The sequence below is a fragment of the Geospiza fortis genome, unplaced genomic scaffold (assembly GCF_000277835.1).
Source record: "Geospiza fortis unplaced genomic scaffold, GeoFor_1.0 scaffold192, whole genome shotgun sequence".
NCBI classification, from domain to species: Eukaryota; Metazoa; Chordata; class Aves; order Passeriformes; family Thraupidae; genus Geospiza; species Geospiza fortis.
Window position 1 is genome coordinate 9,311,252 of NW_005054315.1, and position 12,880 is coordinate 9,324,131.

Sequence of the window (12,880 nt, forward strand, 5' to 3'; positions counted from 1 at the left end):
TCAGAAAAGCCAAGAAACATGCTATTATTAATCTTGCTGGATATCCTGGCCCCTGCTCAGATAATGTTATAGAAAATGCTCAGCAGCCCCACAGTTGAGCAGTAACAGGATGAAAACAGCTTGCTCTTTTGGACTTGCCTTAAAACCCCTGTTCCCTGCAAACACTCCAGTGAAATCTTGGTTGCTCTGTATTGTTGTTGCTCAGCCGATAGTTTTCTGGGGCTGCCTTCACAATTGAGGCATTATGCAAAACATGTTTCAATATCTAGGTGCCTGCAGTGTGAGACAGAAGACAGCAAAAGGATTCCCAAACTGCCAGAGACCTGAGTTTGTCAATCTATGAAGTGTCCCTCCCCATATGGATTTACAAGCTTAGCTCTGGAAAGCTGTAAACCTGTGTTAGCACTGAGCAAAGCCAAGTATTTTTGGAGCAGGGCTCGGGTTCAACGCTGGGTTAATGCAGTGATCTGGCATGACTAAGCCAGCTGCCATCCATGCCATGCTCCTGTCCTTCCTGTCCCAGCACTCTGGCCTGTAGAACAAGTCCAGGTTTGTCTGTACCTGCCCGTAATATCCCAGGATTGCCTGGAGCTACTTTGGGATTAGGTACAGCATGGAGAGCCTTCTGAACTAATCAGGCTCCCACCCCTCTCCAAGCCCCAGGGGATTCTCAGAGTAGACATTCCTGCAAACCAAGTCACTCCAGTTTCTGGGTATCCCCAACATCTGCCACATCAGTTCTCACAGGAAAAAAAGAGCTGTGAAAGGGCAAGGATTGACTTACCCAAGTACCCTCTTGTACCCATGAGCAGTCAGGGCATTTATTTGTTTTCAAATCTGTGTTCTGCTTCATTTGCTTAATTCAAAATCCTCGTGCCTACTGTTTCTTTTGATGAGAACCAGCAGATTAACATGGGATAAATTCTGCCTCTGTTGCACTCCAGGTCAGGGAAGAAAGGAGAGAGGGAGTTGAGCGAAGAGAAGTCAGTCTACCTCTGCCTTTGGATTGCAGTGCAAACCTTGGGGCTGTGCCAACCAGTTTTGAGCCCTTCTTCTAATGAAGATTTCATAGATTTCATCCTTTGTGTTATGCAATAAGACAGAGACTTAAAACAAAATCAATTAGAAGAAAAGCCACTTGTATATTTGCTAAACAGAGTTGAGAACAGTTTTTTCCTCCCTGTTTTTTTCATGGGAAAAGGCTGACCTGGGTTATAAGCATAACTCCAGCAGGAAAATTGTGGCTGGGAATACTCATCAGACTGAGTGGCTCAAATACTTTTTGGGATAAGGATTCGGCAGCCTGTGTCTAGTTGGTGTTTCCCTTTGGGTGTCCAAGACAGCTCTTTGCTTGCTATTTTCTGTTCTTTTCCCTAATTTTGGGCTATGATTGGCCCCAGCTGTCAGATACTCAGAAAATTTTGCATAGTATCACCAAGGTTGCTTTGGAGTTTTAAACTGCACAGAGTTGGTGAAATATTTTCTAATCTGATTTGTCAGGGAAAAGTCTCTTTGTCAAACAGTCTGTTGTTTTATAGTAGGGCAGGGAAGAAAATCCAAAAATAGTACAGGAGAGAAATGTACTGTTTGTTGGTCATACTTTTAAGTGAAGTGTGTCTGGTCAAAATATGCATACGTTTCAGGCATGTGTAGATCCAAGATAGCATAACACACACTGTGCCTTGCTGTAGTGTCAAAAGAGAGAAGATTTTGAGTTGTGGAAAAAAAATCTACCTGACTTCAGATGCTAACTTTTTCAAATACCTGTGGGGTTTTAATGTGATAAATAAATTATGGGTTTTTTTAAAACCAAAAGAATCCCTTCAGACTTAAGGTCTTCTGATATAATGACTTCCAGGTCCATACACTTCACTGGAGCAGTGTTGGAGAGATGCCAGTATATTTATGAACATGTATCAGCTGGTTACAATACAGCTTGTTGGGAGCTTTTGCTCTGAAAGACCTGAGGCAATTTGGTCCTGTCTCCTGTACATATTTATCTTGGTTTTCAGGGAATAGTTTCATGCACTGGAGAGCAGACAAACCACATGCATGGAGCTGAGCTGTGTTTGAAAAAAGCAATTGAGAGCAATATTTTTGCACTGCAGAGGTAGTTGATATTTTAAATGATGTAATTGTATGCACATGCTTTGTTTATTAAAGATAAAGCATCTCTTTTAAAGTGCTATAATTAAATAACTGCCTCTTGTTGGAGCAGCTCTATTTTCTACATTGTAAAACCACATTCCTCCAGCACAGAATTTGTGCCAGTATTCAGCTGCCCTCTGGGGCTGTGAGGGCATTGCTCTGCTCTGCCTTAGCCAGGAGCTGGTTGTGCCTGGTGCTCACAAACTGCCAGCTTTCAACAGAAGATGTAGACCTTGGTGTTACTTCTGGAGTTAATTCTTGAGCTCAGACAAACCTTTAAACACTATTTAAACAATAGCTTTTTTCAGTCTCTAGCTGAAGTCCTATGATGCTAGATACTTTAAGAGCGTGTCAGGTAAAGCAGACATCTCTTGGACATTCCAGTTTTGCTGCTCTGGTAAGCCATGGTGTAGTAGTGACTCAGACTTTAGGACTTTTAAAAGTCATGGGATACCAAGGACTATTTGAGCCTCTGCTTCTTCCTGTGCTTACCTGTTTGTAGAAAAATGATTCAGTGTCAGTTACAATGGGATCATATTGAGATGAGTATACAACCACATTATTTTAAAACTAACTAATATGTGTATTGTTGGTTGATATCATACATAAGATTGAAGAGTGGGAAAAGAAAAACATCACATTTGGGCTTTTTAGATGAAAATACTGATGAAGGAGCTTGGAGTAACTAGACAACAGATGGCATTGTTTCATGTGCTTTCTTTTAGCTAGATAGGTGTTTGGTTTGGCTTTTTGGGCATTCCTTTGGGTCAACATGAATAACATTTTCTAGGGTGATGTTTAAGAGTAGTTTGGCCTTAAAGAGGCTTAGGATGAATGTAACAGTTTTTGGAAAATTTATGTGCAGCTTCATTATTCTCACCTTTTGGACAGAGCAGCTTCAAAGACCAGCAGGGATTGCTTTTTTCTCAGACTCTTAACCTCACTGCTATTTGGTTCCAGACTTATTACAGTATATGGGTCCCACAGAGTTCTCTTTATTTATGAGGATGTGTGGCCTGTGCAACATATCTCCCAGTGTTACCAGTGCCAGGCAGTGGAAAAGAGAGGTAAAGCCCTTTAACTTTTGGAGCTGTCAGTCCTGGTGCTTTTCACAAGCAGAACATTCAACCTTCCTTTGCTGGTGGCTCAAGCTGCTCCCTCTGAGCCTCCTGCACTGTACTGGTATGGGAACAGGCTGACAGATTTTACATCAAGAGCAGTGTCCTAACAATTTAAGGTGGTCAGTTCAGGACGTCTGGGAAACATTCTCTGCTGCTTCCCTTACCTCCCAGGACCTCCAAATTCCAATCTATTTTTCTTCCCACAGAGATGTCAGATTATTTCTTTTCCTGTTGCATTCCCTTCTGGAGCACTCTCTCCATTGGAACATACAGTTCTGTGGAGAGGTATAGGCAATGCCTGGCTATTTTTGATATATACTTTAGCAATGCCAAGTGCTTGAAATTCCTGGACCATTAAACTGCTGGAAAGCATCGTTCCAGAGGAAATCTGCTTCGTTTCCCACCAGCTCACAAGCTCAGACTTCTGGCCAGTGGTCCAGAGGCAGCCTTGCCTTTCTGACAGCTTTTGATTTGTATACTCCTATAAAGTCAAAAAGTGTGTCTAAGGCTCCATGGCAGGAATTGGATCAGGGGACTCTGCAGGTTGTGACCATTAACTGGACATCTGAGCTACATCTGTGGTTCATAAGGGTCAGGGCAGGTGTTTGAGTACTGCTCTGTGGTTCCCACACTGCTTGGCTGGGTTATCCTGGCTGCTGCCATGGGTTTGTGGTGCTGATTTCCAGCTGCAGATACTGGCCACCGTGAGGAGAGCAGCATATGCCAAGGACCCTTCCTGCCAAGCACTCTGAACATGGTCACCCTAATTTTGGGAGGACAGGAGTTTGCCACACACAGGGAAGAGCTGAGTTCTGCCTTCTGTCCTCAGGGTCAGGACACAGCCCATTTTACTAGTCCAGACAAACCAGTGGGTGGCTGCTGAGAGATGAATTGTGCCCTGGCTACTCCAGGGCAGGATGCTTCCCCAGCAGTATGAAGGGATGTGAAAAACAGTCCTGTTCAGATGGCTTGGGGCTGGCTGCCTCTGGGGCAGGCTGGAGCCAGCCCTTGGCACAGCTGGGCATCATGTGCTGCCCTCTGCCTCTGTGACTGTTGTTGCTGCTGCTATTGCTGTCATTGATATTGTGATGAGGATGATGGAGTGTGACTTTCTGGGCTTCCCACCTTCAAAGTGATTTGAAGGCTCTTCTCTAACCTACCACAGCAACATTTTAATGTCAGGAAATTGGAGGTGCAAGATTCATGCCTTGAGTTGGGGCATAAAAGCCTCCATGGAGGTGAAGGATGGGCTGGGGTCATGCTGGATGGGGGTGATGGGCACACCCAAAGCTGGTGTCACCACTGCCCAGTGGGACCTGCTCCTGGAGCCTGCTGTCACCCAAAGCTGAGGGCAAAAATCCACTTATCCAGAGCAGAAGATTATCAAAGGCCAGGGCTTAACAAGGAACTTTGTGTTATTTGAGAACAGACATACCACAATAGTTTGAACTAGTAATTATGAAGCCCCAGCTGTGCAACTTCTTATGGGCTGTCACCCAGGGGTGCATCACTGTGCTGTCTGTCCCCAGCACTTGTCCCAGGTGTTCTGGGAACTTCCTCAAAGACTGACAGCTGCCCTGACACGCCTTTCAGTGGCTCCTCAGGAGTGGTGGGGCTCTGAGTGTCAGTAAACAGGGACAGCAGCAAGCAGATGTCTCCCAGTTTACTCCCCTAGACTGAGGGGTGTTGTGTCTCTGAGTATTTTCTCTCCCTACAGGATGTCAAAAATGGCATTTGTGAAAGCTCAGTGAGTTCTTCTAATTCACTGTGCAGGAAACATGTGAAAATTCCTTTTCCCCAAAAGAACCTAACAGTTTTAAAATAAATTGACAATATAAAGAAATTATTTGTTTTACTTTAAGGGATGAAGAAAAAAAGTTTGGGATTATAACAGAGTCATCTGTCTTCAGAGATATTATTTTAGGATGACTAGTTTTACAGTCCTGGTGGAATTTCTCCTTTTAATTAAAACCAAGGAGTTTTCAGAACATGTTACATGCATCTTGAATAAGAACTATTCTGGGAGCTTGTAAAACTAAATGTGAAGTAGTTCTCCTTAAGCTTCAATAACTAATCCATTCAAAAGAGGGGTAAATCTTTCCACTGTGAATCTTAAGTGCAACATCCTTGCTAATCTTCTTTTAATTGATGGCAAAGACAGTTCTTGTGTTTTACACATCAGTGCTTTCCAGTTGGTGCCATGCTGAAGGACTAGGCCTTAAGGTGAAAAAGGAATCCAGGTCTGAAAATGCTGCACTGCTTCCTAGGATATTGTTATCACTCTGATATAATTATAATTTGGAATCAAAAAGCACGGGTAGAACAGCTGCTTCTTCCTTGCCATTGTGATCCCACATATATCCTCTGTTTTATACCTGTGCTAACACATCCTCTGAGCCTAGAAGGAGTTAGCAACATGTACTTTTATGAGTCACACTCCTGATGTTTCTACTTGAGCCAAACCCATGAACTGTGTCATGCCTAGTTTCATTTCCACATTTGAAGAGCTGGAGCTCATGGGAGCCAATTATGAATAACATTGCTGAATGTCCTAGTATTCTTTGCTGCTTAAGTGATACACTTGTTCTTCTGGATTGTCTAAAAAAAGGATGAAAATGTGTTTTTAAAACATGTTGAATATGTTAGCTAAGAAGTTTAAATGTTTTGACCAGGCAGGAATACCTGAACTTAGTGTCAGGTTAATTGGTTGGCTTGGAGTCTGGTGTTAAAAGTACTTCCTCAAGAAAAGATCAGGCTCTAAGTATTGTAATGCCAATTTATTTTTCAGAGGTTTTAAAAGTTTTTCTTGGTTTTTAAAGAGACAATAACTTTTTTTGTCATTCATAAAAATAATATTTCTTGAAAGACCCAGTGAAGCCACCCGCACTGTCATTAAAAGAGACATATTAGTTGTATTAGTTGCAAAACAGATAAGAGGTCATGGAGCTTGCAATGAGTTATGTATCCAAACAGGAATAGACCTATCAAGGTAACTCCTGTTATGGAACTCCAGGGTGAAAAAGGGAATGACAGGTGACATATTTGTTATATTTTACTCAAAGATGGGCTTTATTTTTCTACTGTCAGTGCATGGTTAACAGTTTTTAAAAGGGTTTATCTCAGAATATGCTGTTGTCAAAGAAATAGGAATTGCTTTACTGAAGGTGAAGTAGTTGGCTCAACTATCCAAAAGCACAATATAATGAATAGACTGAATTTTCCATCTGTCCCACTTAAAGTGCACTTGAAATGTAATCTTCCTGCATTCTGATTTTTTCAGGTTCTTTTTAGAAGTAATAACTGACTGCTAACAAGTGTCAAGCTCTTAGTGTGTATATTTCTAGTTATTATGAATTTATATTTCATTACTTGAGTGTGAAAACAATAACAATATTCTTAAGGGATGTTTGCTGGTTGTTTCTCACTCCTTTCCCAGCTGTGGTAAGGATGTGTATTTATCCTACCCAGGTATGATGCCTTCAGAGCTGAAAAGCCATGAGAACACACAGCATATGTGGCTATGCTTGGACACCTGAGTGGGAGAGCAGGAAGAGAGAGGCTAACAGCCCATGTTGTTTCACTGCACCCAGATAGCCACAACTCACACTTACACATATGCTCTTGCCTTTAGCTTGGAGTGGTTTTCCCCGTGCAGCTCCGTGCCACGCTGCATCACACAGCATGAAAGCTGTTGAAAAGCCCATAGGCTGTTAGCACAGGAATGCTTCTCCACCTAAGCACCATCTGCTCACCAGTGCTGGAAGCTGAACCCACCAGTTGAACTGTTTGGAGGCAGCTGAAACACGATGCAGACACATGATCAGAGAGCACTGCTCCATGCTTTTGCTTCTTTCTGGTCCTCTGGGGAAACCATGCCACCCTCCTGGCCTAAGGAAAACAGGAGTCAGTCTTTTGTTAGTTGTTTTTATAAGGAATGTTTGGTCTTCTTCGAAGGTGCTATAGTTTAAGGGGAATAAAAAGCATCTTGGCTGATGAAACAGAAGAGCTTCACTTTGAAGAAGAGAAGAAAGCTGGTCCAGTCAGACCATTCCCTTATGAAGGGAGGCTGCAGAAGAGAGGAGAGGGAGAAAATGAACTTGTTAATGCAAAAGCCAGGCTTGACTTTATGCCCTACCATTACTTACCTTGTTTCACTTTTTCCAGTCTCTCAGGCAGGCTTACCATTCCTAACAGCAGTTGTTGCAGTAGGAGTAAATCACTGAGTTAAGAGTTAATCTCTTTTTCTAACCTCTCCCAGTGAGAAGGGTTACATGCCTGTATTTAAAAGACTGCAGTGCCAAGCACGGTACACAGAGAGGCAGTGCTGAGGCAGATCGCAGAAGCACCATGCCTATGCTCTGTCTGTGATAGCTGGGTTTGCTGGGAAGCTTTTTTTTTTGCTACTTTCAAGGCTTTTTTCCAGTATTTATTTTTTTGGCGATCTAGGAGAATGCAATGCCTTGGCAACAATGAAGGTGTCACGGCACGACTCACGTTTAAGGCACTATTAGGGACAATACTCAAGGGACAAGGTATTCCTGGTGCAGTGAACTGTGATAAGGAGACTTGGAGTCTCACAAATTTAAAAGAAGTTTTGAGCCTCATTTAAACCAGGCAGTCTCCTGAGTGCATGTTAACAGTAAGGTAGCTCTGAAATTTTGAGCAGAGAGCAAGCCTGTTACAACCCCAGCACATTCACTTCTAGTCCTACTTTCTGGACTTCAAACACACTGAAGCAGTGCTGGAAGTTAGATGTAATTGGGATTCTGCAGATAGCACAGCTGCCTCACATAAATCCTTAGAGGTTTTTTTCCTTTCACAACATAGCCTGGAAAGGCTGGCCAGGGTGTCCTCTGCCAGAGCTGCTAATTAAGACAAAAGAGTGGAGAGACATTTAATCCCTGTTTCACACCATGTTTCAGAGGTGTAGCATTTTACCCTTCAACTTCACTTTCCTCATGATGTTGCTTTGGGTTTTCCTCTTGTCCCTGTTCAGTGGAGGCTGTTTATTGCTTTTGTGTCTCTCTGGTCCTTTGCTGAAATTACTTCTGCATTAAGAAGGAGTAAAGGCCTGCCCTTTCTTACTCTCTGGTCACCAGCTTACAGTTCTCAGTCTTTATAAAGGTGATAGAATCAAAGCAAACAGCAGAACATCTCTTGTTTCAGTGTAAGAGAGAGAGTTGACCCTGTCTAGCTTGATGGGGAAAGCTTGGAAACATGAAGAAGGTATAAACTGTGTTGGCACAGAGAAGAAAGTCTCCTCAGCCTATTTTTTGAACCTCACTCTTTTGGTGCTAACTCCAAGATTTTGACTGCTTTGCAGAAGTGCTGTTGCCAATATGCTAAATTTGAATGCACACCCAAACACATGCATATATGTGCAGCTCTTTGGGGCTCAGTGACTCAGCCTCCTCTTGCTGCAGGTTTGTTTAGCAATCATTCTGCCTGCTTTAAGCACCAGCTTTTGCCTTGCAGATGCATGTTGATTGCTTCACAGCAAGAGGAGTAAGAGTCCTGCCTGTGCAGAAACATGTATTTTCTGGTGCTGTCTGAAGTGCTTTGTTCAGTTGTCTTTTGCTGTGGGTTCCCATCAGATCTCCCCCTGTATCAGAGCATGAATCTGAAAGGGCTTCCTGACACCTGCTGTGTCATCCCTAGCTCTGTGGTCTAAATCAAGCAAGGCTGTGGCTCTGGCTGTCCCAGCTTTCCTTCTCAGTGCTGTGAGCTGAGTGTTGACTCTTCTGAGTAAACTGGTGATTCATATGAAAATGCTCAGCTATGTGGGAAGAGTCACAGAGCAGTAATATGAAAATGAAGGTTTCTTTTTCCAAAGAATCTTCTGCAAGATTTTACTTTTGAAAACATTTTTTTTCCTTCTTCAGATCACAAACAGAAAGAAAGATGTGTTTATTATTTTTTCCCTCGCTTAAAAATTATAGTTTTATATGTAATTTCAGGCGAAAATCCACCTGCCACATTAAGAAAATAGAAAAAGAGCTTTAAGACTGGCCCCTGCTTCAGTATTTTTTTCCTTCACAATCTCTCTTCCCCAGTGTCTCTCCCCTTCATCTCTCCGCCTCTCCCAAAGTTGGAGAGAGTCTCCCAAATTCTCTACTTGCTTCTCATCTGTTTCCTCCTGGCTCTGAACATTTCACCCCACCTTGTGGTGTTTTCCTTACTGCAGATGTTTCTCAGTAGCATCTCTGAGGATATTTCTCACCTTTCTCAAGACATCTCAGTGTCTTTCTGTAGGTCAGGTTGTGATAAACAAAGCAAGAAAGTAGGTTATGTGATGGTATCTTCAAGTCAGAAGGCATTTGGGCTGCCGTGGGCAGAGTAATTCAGAGCTGCCTTCCTCACAAAACTCCTATTTAAAATTTGTGCTTTGCCTGTATCCTCCACAAGGCCAGAGCCTCACAAGCAGCAAGGGAAGGAGATGGAGACCAGCATGGATACAAAGCATCATTCTGGATGGGCTTACAGCCACACACACCTCTCTCCTTGGGCACTTGGGGAATTAAAGGGGAAACTTGAAAACAGAGCTCTTGCAAAATCACCTAACCACCACCATACAGTCAGAGGGCTGCTGACCCTAGTGAAGGCCCTAGATGGTGTCTGAATCCTGCCTTTATGCATTTAATGTCTTAATGTTTTTGAGAAGTATATTTCTAATGCCTCAAAGGAGCAGGAAAGTGCACAGCTTGCTGCATGGCAGGCCCAGTGCTTCACTCAGATTGTATTTTTCCTAATGTAAGGATTTTTTTTTTTTTTAATGGGAGGCAAAGTGTAATATTGTGTCATTTATACAGGACATCAGAGATGTGCTGCACTCTGGCTGAAAAGACACCCCAGTGCCTGGAGTAACTTAGTCCTTGCTGTCAGTTTTTGCTGGCAATTCTGCCATGCAATTTCACTTTTAGGTAAGTCCTGCTGTAAATGTAGTATAATATAAATGAAAAGGGAGGCAGTGGGGGAGTCAGAGTAGCACAGGTGGGAGAGACATGAAGGACCACAATGCTCAGAGAGACCTGTGGATAGAAGCTCCTGCCTCTCAGCCTCTGTGTGCCATGACCCCATGCCCCCCACACACGTGCAACCTCCAGCACTTGAAAAAACAGTAAGAAAATAGCTTAAATCCTAGTGAATTTTATCAACTGCTCCTTAATACAGACAGGTAATTGTTGCATAGGCTTAATTGCTCCTATCTGGAATGAATGGTGTGCAGCTGATGAGCCCTGTGGGCAGTGGGAAAGCCCTGTCTGCCCCTGCTGCCAGAGGGAAGGAGGGGAGGGAGGGATGCAGGGATGGAGGCACAGGGGATGGAGGTGTGCAGGGACGCTGGACGCCCCGAGAACACAGTCCACCTCCCGGGGATTTTTCCCAGCAGATGTCACTGTTCACCCACCAAATCAAACACTCCCCGGCAGCAAAGGGCCTTTGGAAAAAGGCACCGCAGGCTATTACTTAAAAATGAAATACGCTGCCTCAGAGGAACATTTCCACTCGGGGATGGGAGGGAGAGCAGTTTATTTTTATAAAGATGGCATGGGATGGAAATTGGCTGTAAACCTGCAGGAGAGCTGCACCTGCAGCAGCCCCCTGGCCTGGCACTGCCTTACCTGGCACACAGCTTTAAGGTGGGCAACGTGGGGTGGATGGGAGCCTCTGAGGGTGGAGGAGGAAAGCTTGAGCTGCTCTCACTAATGTTCCTGCACTGCAGGGTTTAGTAGGATTTAATAATGACTAACCATTTAGTGATTTAATCATGACATAATTTTGTGGTATTAAATCATGACTAGCCCTACCCACGCTTTATTTATTCAATATGTAGGTCCTTATGATGTTATATAGACACAAAATTCATATTCAGTATTGGAAGAGCTGAACTATCTCTCCCTCAGTACATAAATTAGCCATGAGCCATTTGAAACTAGGCTATTTACACTGGAAGCAACTTACATTCTGACTCTCTTTTAGAGATTTTTAGGGATACTCTTCAGTCCTGTTCAGGAGAGAGGCTCTAGGAGGGCTTTGTTTTCCATGCAGTATGACAGAGCTGTTCCTGGCAGGCAAGCAAAGTATCACTGCAGAGATATGCAGATACAGCGATAAGGCAGCTCAGACACCCGAGTGACAGACGAGCAGAGATGCTGCACTGCACACAGGAGACAAGGCAAGCTGGGGTCTTGCTGGCCTAATGATGGGGCTCTAAATGGGATAATGGGCATGTTCAACGTGGGACATCAGAAATGCCCACAATGGTGTAGTTGCAAATCTCATCATCTGTGATTTTACATTTTAAAACAGGAGAGAAGGTGTGCATCAAGACAAAAGCAATCATCTTACTGCTGGGACATCATTAGCCTGGAGCATGCTGACACTGATAGGGGCATGCAGCACAGAGCAGCAAAGGGCAAAACTGTGTGCTACACACTGCTTATCTCAGGGCCCCTGGGTGCAGAGCACTCCTGGTGCTGCAAAATCCCTGGAAGAAGCACTTCTCCACCTGAAAACATGTTCATTTTTTTCCATTTCAAAATCCTGTATTTTCCTGCCAGCCTAAGCTCCCTTGTTTGCTCACCCCACTGACACACTTGTGCTTTCATAAGCACAGCAGGCTCCAGTCAGGAAGAAATTTAGACTCTTTTTCCCATTGTCCTACACAAAATCTGATGGAACCCTCCTCTCACCTGAATTTCCAAACTGAATTATTCATAATCATTTAAACTTGTGCCAGCATTGTCTTTTGAGGTGAGGAGCTCCTCTGTCCCCCAGCAGGTATTTCTAGGAAAGCAATTGCATCCCCCTCTGTCTCTCCTCCCCAGGATAAACAACTTGGGCTCTCTGGGTCTCTGCTTGTTGGACTGGCTGCACAGTACTGGCCCTCCTAGCAGGCCCACCTGGGGTCTGGGCATTTAATGTTCCTCCTTGTGAGGGGGGGTGAGCAGAAGCGAACTGTTGTGCTGTGTGAGCCCCTCTTGTACCCTGTACTTTGGTTTTACCAGGCATTTTTCATTTCTTTAAAGAGCTCAAGATGGAAAAGTTTGAGCTGTCAGTGATGTCTGAAAGCAAGTGTCTGTATTCAGACTGAAAGCTATTGCTAAGGCACTCCCTGAGATTGCTCCAAACATGATTTCCTTGAGGAACCTCACCAGTGATTTCCTGTTAGTTCAAGAATTCTCCATATGGGGTGATTCAGTCGCATCTCCAAATAGTTCTTCACCTCCTTGGCATGTCCTGACAGTAAACTCGATTTCCAGCATTATGAAAGAGTGGTGAAGGTGACTCTGTGTGGAAGATGAGATATGTAAAACATGGCATGGGTGGGCCCAAACATTGCTGTTGTTTTCATTGTTCATGAAGCCTCAACAGAGAAATAATTGGTTTAAGCAAAAGGGTCATTGAGTACCCAAACCCTGTAATGACTGTGTTCACTCATGGGGCCGGGTTCCTGACATGGTTTCTGACCTTCTCTCTAACTCATGAGGCGTTTCCATCAACTTTGGCAAGATTGGGAAGAGTTTGTTACAGAAAATGTTGGAGGCAGATCATTCTGGGGTCAGGGAGGAGATGCCTGTGAGATACTGATGAAAAAGAAGAAGCCAAAGCAG